This window comes from Sinohyriopsis cumingii, chromosome 7, assembly GCF_028554795.1.
Source record: "Sinohyriopsis cumingii isolate HCF-2022 chromosome 7, ASM2855479v2, whole genome shotgun sequence".
Classification (NCBI taxonomy): Eukaryota; Metazoa; Mollusca; class Bivalvia; order Unionida; family Unionidae; genus Sinohyriopsis; species Sinohyriopsis cumingii.
This window is the reverse complement of record NC_142967.1, coordinates 72,663,214-72,672,454: the sequence shown is the minus strand read 5'-3', so window position 1 is coordinate 72,672,454 and position 9,241 is coordinate 72,663,214. Positions and strand designations below refer to the sequence as shown.

The 9,241-nt window shown below is 33.4% G+C and overlaps 2 protein-coding genes across 4 annotated transcripts in view; one reads left to right on the top strand and one right to left on the bottom strand.

The window, feature by feature from the left end:
• LOC149795509 (dynein axonemal assembly factor 9-like) overlaps window positions 1–9,241 on the bottom strand; it is a 233,920-nt gene that overhangs the window by 135,897 nt on the left and 88,782 nt on the right. The window lies entirely within an intron of this gene.
• The window catches only part of LOC149795510 (rhodopsin-like), a 31,891-nt gene continuing 25,897 nt past the window's right edge, over window positions 3,248–9,241 (top strand). For 2 of the 3 annotated variants that reach the window (XM_089965304.1, XM_089965305.1), the window contains exon 1: window positions 3,248–3,614. The gene's annotated coding sequence lies outside the window, so the exon portion shown is untranslated. Of the gene's footprint in view, window positions 3,615–4,171; window positions 4,524–9,241 lie in introns of those variants that run through there. The other variant, XM_089965306.1, reaches the window with a different exon arrangement.

Below are 9,241 nucleotides of genomic sequence, written 5' to 3'. Positions count from 1 at the left end.
TGATGCCACTGTAAACATGATATGTTGTTTCTGCAATATTAATTGCAAGCAAGCAATATAACAGATAACAATCATTGTTGACAAGCCAAGGGGCCAAGCAAAATATTGTAGATAGGTGTACTTCAAAAAAGTGAAATTAGGAAGTTTTCATGGAGTTTGTCCATTAGGAACATTTGTCCCTTTTAATGTGTCTGGCTGTCTAAGGGGATTTTCCTGAGACATTTCTGTTACCATGAAAACAGATTGTCCTCTCCCCCCCCCATCTCTCAGTTGAAATTATTAATTTTCATTAAGACTGTCCACTAGAAGTATTTGTCCTTTATAATGAGGTGTCTGGTTGTCTGCTAAATTGGGATTTACTGAGGTATTTCTATTACATTAAAACAGATTAACCCCCCACCCCCAGTATTTTAAAAATGGCTAAAGAATGAGCTTCTGGTCTGATTCAATTATCATATGTTATTTCTTACTGTCACAAACACTTCAAACAATTTAATTTCCCACAACATTAAAAGGTCATCAGTGCAAACAATTTGTGTCCTGAATATACATATACAATCTAATCTATTTCATCAAAGAAATAACTTGCCTTGAAAAGCATAAGGTAAACTGACAGATGGATAATCAAATTATATCATTCATACAGTAAATAGTCCTTTATGCAATTCTATAAACTACTCAATCCATATGAAATATTTCTGTGAGGAGATTTCCCCTTTATTCTTGGAAGTAAGTCAATAATTTGGATGATCCACACAATGTTTGGGAACAAAAATGTCTCGATTTATGTGGATCACTTAATTTTATCCAAAATGGTTTCTACACATGACGTTGTTTGAATGCAATAGTTGGATAAATAAAATTCAGGATAAAGAGAACAAAACTGCTATGATCTCTCTGCATCACTATATTTCATCTGTGATACATGAAACTGCTAAAAACTTTGCCAGTTTACAGGGCATCTTTGTTATTGGGCGTAAGGCAAAATTGATCATTTCAAGACAAAGCTTGATATGGTTACCATGGATACCTATTAGCACCTTACATTATCACCAATAAATTTATTTCAGAGCTGTGCTTATTTTAACAGAAAATTGGAGCTAAAACAAAAAAGAATGCAAATCAATAGTTGATGCCACAGGCAACTCTGCATACGCTAGTAATGAAATAAAAATTCCCCAAGCAAGGATTATTACTGGTAAAATCACTTGTATTTCCACTGTTACAGGACAATTTCCCATCTGTAGAGGACTCAGCAAAATATTGATCCTCTAACAAGTTCAAGCTGCCCATGATTGTGTTAAATCTGCCATGCATGAAACAGAACTGTTTGCACCTCCTACAACACAAATGCCCACTGTTTATCTTGGGAGTTAGGCAGACCAGACAAATGCATCCATCATTGGCCAAAAATTGCATTAATAATTAGAGAGAGAGAGAGAGAGAAACCATTTGAATTGTGAACAGAGCATAATGTACTAGACTGTGAACTGTGTGGCTTGTTAATAACTGCTTCTTGGTTTTCATGCATTCCTATTTTGGAAAGTTAGTAAACTTATATGGAGACTTACCACTCATAAAGTAAAATAATCATATTACATACTCTCTTTCTCTTTTGCTTATGTATTTTGATGTGTTTTTCTTTTTGCTGCATTATAAAATGTGCAAACACAGTATCATTTAGATAGTATCTAATTTATTGTAAAAGATGTTATATGTTACTCTAATGTACTCTGTAATATTAAATGATGTATATTAGGTCCTACATTTATTTACTTGCGACTTTAATGTACCATATCTAACTAAATGTGCATTATTGTCAAATCAGAAATATTTGTAAAAAATTTATCTCTTTGTTGATCCACTGCAAAAAGTTTTCACTGACCCTACACAATGTTATCCACATAAAATCATCATTTATTCTGAAATCACTAAATTTTATCCCCATGATATTTTATATATATAAATTTTGTACAGTATGTTTGTTACTTCTTCAGCTGAATCAATACAAGTTTAAATGCTTTTGTTATATGAATAGATTAATGTGCAAAACTTGTTTGAGAAATTACACTTGTGTTTGATAGGACCTAATGATGGCATTGTCTAACACTACAGAATAATGACAATCTCCGTGCATTTTATCATGTATTTTGGATGTAGCAAATTAAAGCCAATTCATTAAAACCCATCTTTCAAATAATATACTCTTGATTATCTTTTCTTAAACACAACATCTGGTAAATCTTGTTATTAGAGAATCTATTCAAATTGGTCCCTTTGTCAGATCTAAATCAGAACTGTTCAGGCAGCTGCTAACAATAGCTGAGACTACAGGACAACCTGTTACAATCAGTCAGGTTCATGCCACTGAAATTAGATCAGTAGCTTGTAATGAACAGATGGCTTTAGCTCATAAACTGCACACAAGGACACAGTAGTCACAGTTAATGAACCTTACCAGTGCCACGTTTTTCGGACAATAAGCATTGGTTTCCTCACATAAATTTTGTATTAATCTTAAAAGTTGGGAATGTGTGTAATATTGGATGAGACCCTTACAAATTAGTTATTACAGTAACCGACAGTAAGAAATGCAGTTTCCGAGTAAACCAGGTAATAAATGCCAAAGAGATTTTTAAAAAATAATGTAAACTCACTAGCACACCATTTTATAAGGAAAGAAGTTGAATAATTTAATGTTCAAAATCTGTTGTATTGTTTATATTTGCAAGAAACATTTATTACTGTAAACAAACAGATTGATCTGCATTATGTTGTAGGGGTGGGTCCTGGGGAGACTAGAGTATATTTATGTCAGCAAACTGCTGAAACATCAATCCTCTTGTTTTGTTGTTGTTTTCATTGTTTTTTTCTGTTTCATCTGAACTTAACTGTACTTTTCAATGTATAAAAGACTAGTGGAATAAATTATTTTCCTTGTTATAACATACTTGATGCTATCTGAAACAATCCAACAGATACTGAAAGAGACAATAGTGACAAATAATGGTTATGAATATTAATTGTTTCCTTACAAAGCAAAAGCTCATGCTAAATTCATACTGAGATTCCCTGTGGAAATATAACCAAACAATGATCCAGTTTAAATTATAAACTTCATTGTCTGGCTGCAAGTGTAACTTTGGCTGTGGTATGGTCAATATCTGTGGATCACACTTTACCCACATACAGCTGCTACTTGCTAGAGAAACTGATAGCAGTGAAACTGACATCAGCTTAGGTTGAAATACTGACACTGGTCTGATAATAGGAATACACAAAGCTCCATTCTCAGTACCTTTACTTAATCCTCCCCTGTAAGCACAAAACAAATGATCATTTTGTAAGAAAGAGAGGGGTGAAGAATGCAGCTTTACAGCACCGGTTACTTGGAATAGCTCTGGTGAAAGATGATGATTGGTTTGTTATCAACATACATGCCAGATCAGACTCAGCAATATGCTGATTGGAGGGGCAATCTGACATTAACAAGAATTGCCATGGGGACAAAAATATAGCAGCATTCTATCAACATGGAGTTCAGTGGCAATCTTGAGAGATCAAGAGTCTGAATTTAACATTGATTTGAATAGGAACATGGTATTTTTGCCAAGGTAGGTGGTAGATTTCGCTAGTAAAACTTTGTGTAGTCTTAGGTTGTAATTATTCTAATCATCCATTAATGCAGAGTCTCTCTCTCTCTCTCTCTCTCTCTCTCACATGTTGGTTACAATTTAATTGCATCAAAAGTTTGTTCATTTCAAAGAACTCATGCCCCCTTGTTATTATATTTTTATTGGGATTGGGCAGCAGCCAATGTTTATTTTGCTGTGATGAACCATGACTCTTATTTGCAAACAGAGGTATCACTGTTGTACATGTTCATGCATGTAAACACTTTAATTAGGATACTCATTTATATGCAACAACTGAGTATGTGTAAAGACACAAAGGGACTGATGTACCATGCATAATAATTCTGACAAAATTGTGAGATGCTGTGTGAAAGGTTTTAGTTGACAAAGAAGATCTAATTCTGTGCTGAGGTGTCATTAAGTGCTGTTTAATTTATTCAATCCATATCCCCAAGCTTTACAGGTAAACAGGTTTGATGGAAAGGACAATTAACTCCATGCCACATCCAAGGAGCATATAATCATGGGGTGGTATCCAAAATCTCTGGACACTCCTTCTGTGTCTCTTGTGGATGCTAATTACTATATATAAATCCCTGTCCATTTTAATATGCAAATACTTTAGAAAATTACTCTAATTGCTGATGCCTATCTTTTCATCTGTGCCTGCATCTGTTTTGCTTGTAATCTGAATTCTCTCCATGCCAATCAAAGCAGGGTGTTCCATGTTTACCAGTAGTATGATAAAGCTCCAGGATGAGTAGGGCTGACAGCTAAGCTTTTGGAATTGTGTTACTGTTGCTACCTAAATATAAGCCTCAACGCTATTGGAACAAAACTGGATGAAGGTGCTGGATGGCATAAAGGTTGGAGTACAAATGGACGAAGGTACTGAATGACATAAAGTCAGAGTAAAATTTGCCTGATGCATAATTATAGCTTCCTTTAATTTACATTTAATTTAATGTTCAAAACAAAAGAAAATCTGTTATTACAACTATTATGTCTTATACTAAGTAACAGAAAAGAGCGAAAACCAAAAACGTTTTGAAGCATTCAACAAATAATTTATTCCCTAGAATACAGTGTGAAAATCTAAAAAGAACTTACATTATTTTGAATTAAATTCCAAATGGTCCTAGAATTTCTAACAAGTCCTAATGAATGAAGTTTTGAATAAACCTTAGTGGTATTTCAAATAACATCCAATGCTGAAGGTGCTGACATGTGGCATGTAGTCTCAAATGTACAAATTGCCTGAAGTGTAATTATGTGCCAACAGACTTTTGATGAATCACTATTATTGTAAGGCCCATTTTCATTTGTAAAATAAAATATTGTGCTACTGGAGTTATTTCTTCTAACAATTCTTGATAGCAAAACCTGCATACTAGATTTTTATCAGATAGCCAAACCATAGGACTGACTGAAAATTTGCTACTTGTGAACGTATTCTGAATGCTGAAGTTGCAATAATTGTACATATAGTAAGTCCCAGGACCCTTTTGATGCCTTTAGTATATGAAAACTAATAAAAACAACACTGAAAAATGAAAGTTATATTTTCAATGTTATATATAATAATAATAATAATAATAATAATAATAATAATAATAATAAGTTGTAAGAACATCCTCTTACATAACTAACCTTCAAATGTTGATTTTACTATGATTTGAAGAAAAAACAACCTATTTCCAAAGAGAGATCAAGGATTATTACACATTAGTCTTTGCTCATGATCAAACTCATCCAAGATTCTGATGACATATACCTATTTACAAAGTTTTATTAAAACTGATGAAAAATATGGTCTCTAGATCAAGAGAAATTACATGCTCAGTCAGACTGATGCATGATCATCTATCTCATTATTATACACAAATCTCTCTTGTTATACAACCTAAGACAATGATGATATAAGCTAATTCACTAATTCAATCCTCAGAATGATAACATGTAGTGCCAGTTAGTTACAAAATTGCCACATATACATGCTCATATTTTGCTTGTAATCAAATTTATAATCTCCATAATACTACATTACAAGTTTGATCAAAATCTTGAAAGAAATATAGTTGCTAGAGAGTTAGCAAGCTCTGCCAATCAAATGCAAAATTATATCATCAGTATGTGTAGATTTTCACCCACTAATCAGAAATCTTGATAGCCTATTTACCAAGTTTGATCACAATTGTATAAAAAAATAGTCTCTAGAGAGATAAATGCTTAATGCAATCAAATGCACACTCCAAAAATATCAGAGGTGCAGAATGTTAGTTATTGTTGTTGTTGTTGGGTTTAGCGCCATTTTTCAGCACATGATAGGCTATGTATGGCGGCCAGTATTAATGGTGGAGGAAGAACCCGGGAAAACCCCGGGAAGAACCACCGACCCACGAGAAGCTACTGGCAAGCTTTCTCACATATCCACATTGGCCGAATCCTAGACTCGAACCCACGCAGACAGAGGTGAGATGGCAGTGATCCGTAACGGAGAGTGCTTTAGACCACTAGGCCACTCGGGGCTCCACGCAGAATGTTAGTAGTATAGCAGATTACTGCAGTATTTATTTCCAGTGGTACATACCACTTACTTTTTCAGTGCACCAGTACTTTGCTGGTTTCTGTCAGCAAGGAATGTATGGAAATTCCTGAGTAATTTTGTTACAAATTTAATGACAATGACAGCATATTTTCATTTTTCAAGACAGAATAATTCCAAGAATTATTAATGTTCTTTTTACTAAATTTTTATATTTGTCACAAATTGATTTTGAATATTGCCATATAATTCTTTAATCACATGTTTGACACATGTCAAATATGCCAAGATGGTGGTCAAATAGATACTATGAGAGATATTTGGATCAAATCTAACTTTTGGAAAAGTTTGTGATTAAAAAAAAAAGAAAATGAATGTCAATTATATTTTATTATTTACTTGCATATATTGATATGTTAAATAAATGTATTCCTTTGCAAGACGAAGAATTATTTAAAGATTTTCTGGAGATCAGTTTTTTCTGTGTGGATTTTACTAAATTTCTTTTGTCCACTAAATGTTTTCTCATTTGATGAGTCAGTGTGTTTTATGTTTATTGTCCCTCTCTGATAAATATCTTGCCAGGTGTTAGCATCCCATACAAGTTTCACTATTGTATCAATAAAGTAGGAAGTAAATCATAGGCTTAAAAGTCAACACTTCTGCTTTAATAGACAAAGTATCTAATGTCAGCACTGAGTCATCTACTGGGTGACAGCGATATTGTAAGCTTAATCATGACACTTAGTTACAGTTTTTAGATGACAACTTATGCAACACTTAATATACACATACTAAGTTCATCTACCCTAATGTACTGCCCATTTAATTATCAAATCTGATAAAAATTCTGATAAAAAGTAGTCACTAAAGTGTTGACAAGCCAATGAGAAGTATGACCACCTCAATGTAAATGCTGATCTCATTCAAAGTTGTACTCATCTACATTCTTCATGATCTCAGTCTGTTTACCAAATGTACTCAGATGGGATCAGAAATAAGGCCTTTAGAATGGTGAAAACCTCAGTCAATTAGACCCCATGATCACCTCATTAATATGCATGTATCTCACTCATTAAACTGATAAGCAAATTCTTGACCATATATATCTATATTTTATGTCTGATGAAAACTGGATCAGTAATGTGGACTCCCGGCTGTTAACAATATTAGTAATGTGACTCTAAGGGTGGTAACAATATCAGTAATGTGGACTCCAGGCTGGTAACAATATCAGTAATGTGTACTCCAGGCTGGTAACAATATCAGTAATGTGGACTCTAGGGTGGTAACAATATCAGTAATGTGGACTCCACAGTGGTAACAATATCAGTAATGTGGAGTCTAGGGTGGTCACAATATCAGTAATGTGGACTCCAGGGTGGTAACAATATCAGAAAATCAGATGCAACATCACCTCATTAAAATATATCTTGACAATCAAGATTCTGCTCCAAGAATTTGATGATGCAAGCCTATGTTTCAAAATTAATCAGAACCAGATCAGAGATATTCATGAATCTTGTACAAAGTCTAAATCTTCTGACATCTTGATGATCGATACAAGCCCATATTTCAGGTCTGATCATAACTGGATCAATAATATTACTTCCAGAGTGGTAACAGTCAATCAGATCTAAGATCACATAATTATTATATCACAATCATTACCTAACTTGTTGAAGGATGAATGATAGATTATGGACAACTGATGTATGGCCATGCAGCAAGTTCATCAGGCTTTAATGGCCAGGTGTACTGATAAAGGCACAATAAAACTTATGAATTAGAATCTTGATATGACTGATATTTCTTTAAAAAAAAGTCTGGCATGAACTCATGAATGCAGAAATATCCCATTTGTAAACAAATTATGTAAATCTGTGCAATTAAAATGATTTTAATATTACTCTAAGACACTGGCTTGAAGAGCAGATTTTCAGTCTAATTATAATTTTGAGGTGGGTCCTTCTGACAAATTAAAATAGCATGATTTATGTAGATGGACACTAAAACTGTTACCAGGCTATCCTCGCCTCTCACAAAAGACATCTACAATTTTCTATATCATAAATGCAGTTGACCTCTGGTTCAGAAGTATCCAGAAACAATGCCATTAGCTACATAATGATTAGCTGGCTTCTTGAAACTTTAAGGAATCCACATTTCTCTGTCGATTATTGATCCTCAAGATGACCGTAACAGTATTGCAGACATAAATTTGCTGTGAGCCAGTTAGAGTGGAAAGCTCATACAGGGTACCAACAGTGCCTACATTAATTTATATCATCAACACAAAATTTGAATGCAGTTCCTTATTTTCAGAACTTTATGTATAAGAAACGGATCAAAATATTTCAAACATCATATGTACGTTTAAAAAAAAAAGGTTAACTGTCTCTCAGGATTAAAAGTTACAAAGCAATATCTATGAAACACAAAATAAATAAATATCTTTGTATGATGGCCTCAGGGTAGATTAGTTCTTAGCAAGTTGTGTCACACTCTTTAAGTAAAGTTATTATTATTATTATTATTATTATTATTGTTGTTGAGAACTTATTATCTGACCTTGACATGACCTTGACCTTTGATACAGGTTGGTGACTCATAATATATCTATAGATCAAAAGTTATAAAGTTAGATGGCACCAAAATAAAGCAAACACTGAAGGATAAACAGACTGAACAAGGGCATATAATCTACATGTTTGAGAGAGCATATAAAACAATAGGAGTTTTTGATTGTGCAGTATGATCCAACTGGTTGAGACTGGGTGAGATTAAAATGCTTTTATAAATGTTGGTTCATACTGTATTGTATTGGATCAATATTACACTAACCTAGCTATACCGACTCAAATGCAGAATTACCAAAGTGTAAAATTGTGCAGCTGTTACTTTAAAAATAATCAATATTTGGTTTAAAATATGGTTTTATTTAAAGAGATGTAGTGTAAAATAAATGATATTAGACTGATGAAGAGATATAACATTGATTTTATGCTGCACATGGACATAAATCTAAGCCACAACAGTGAAAACTCATCATCCAATCTGA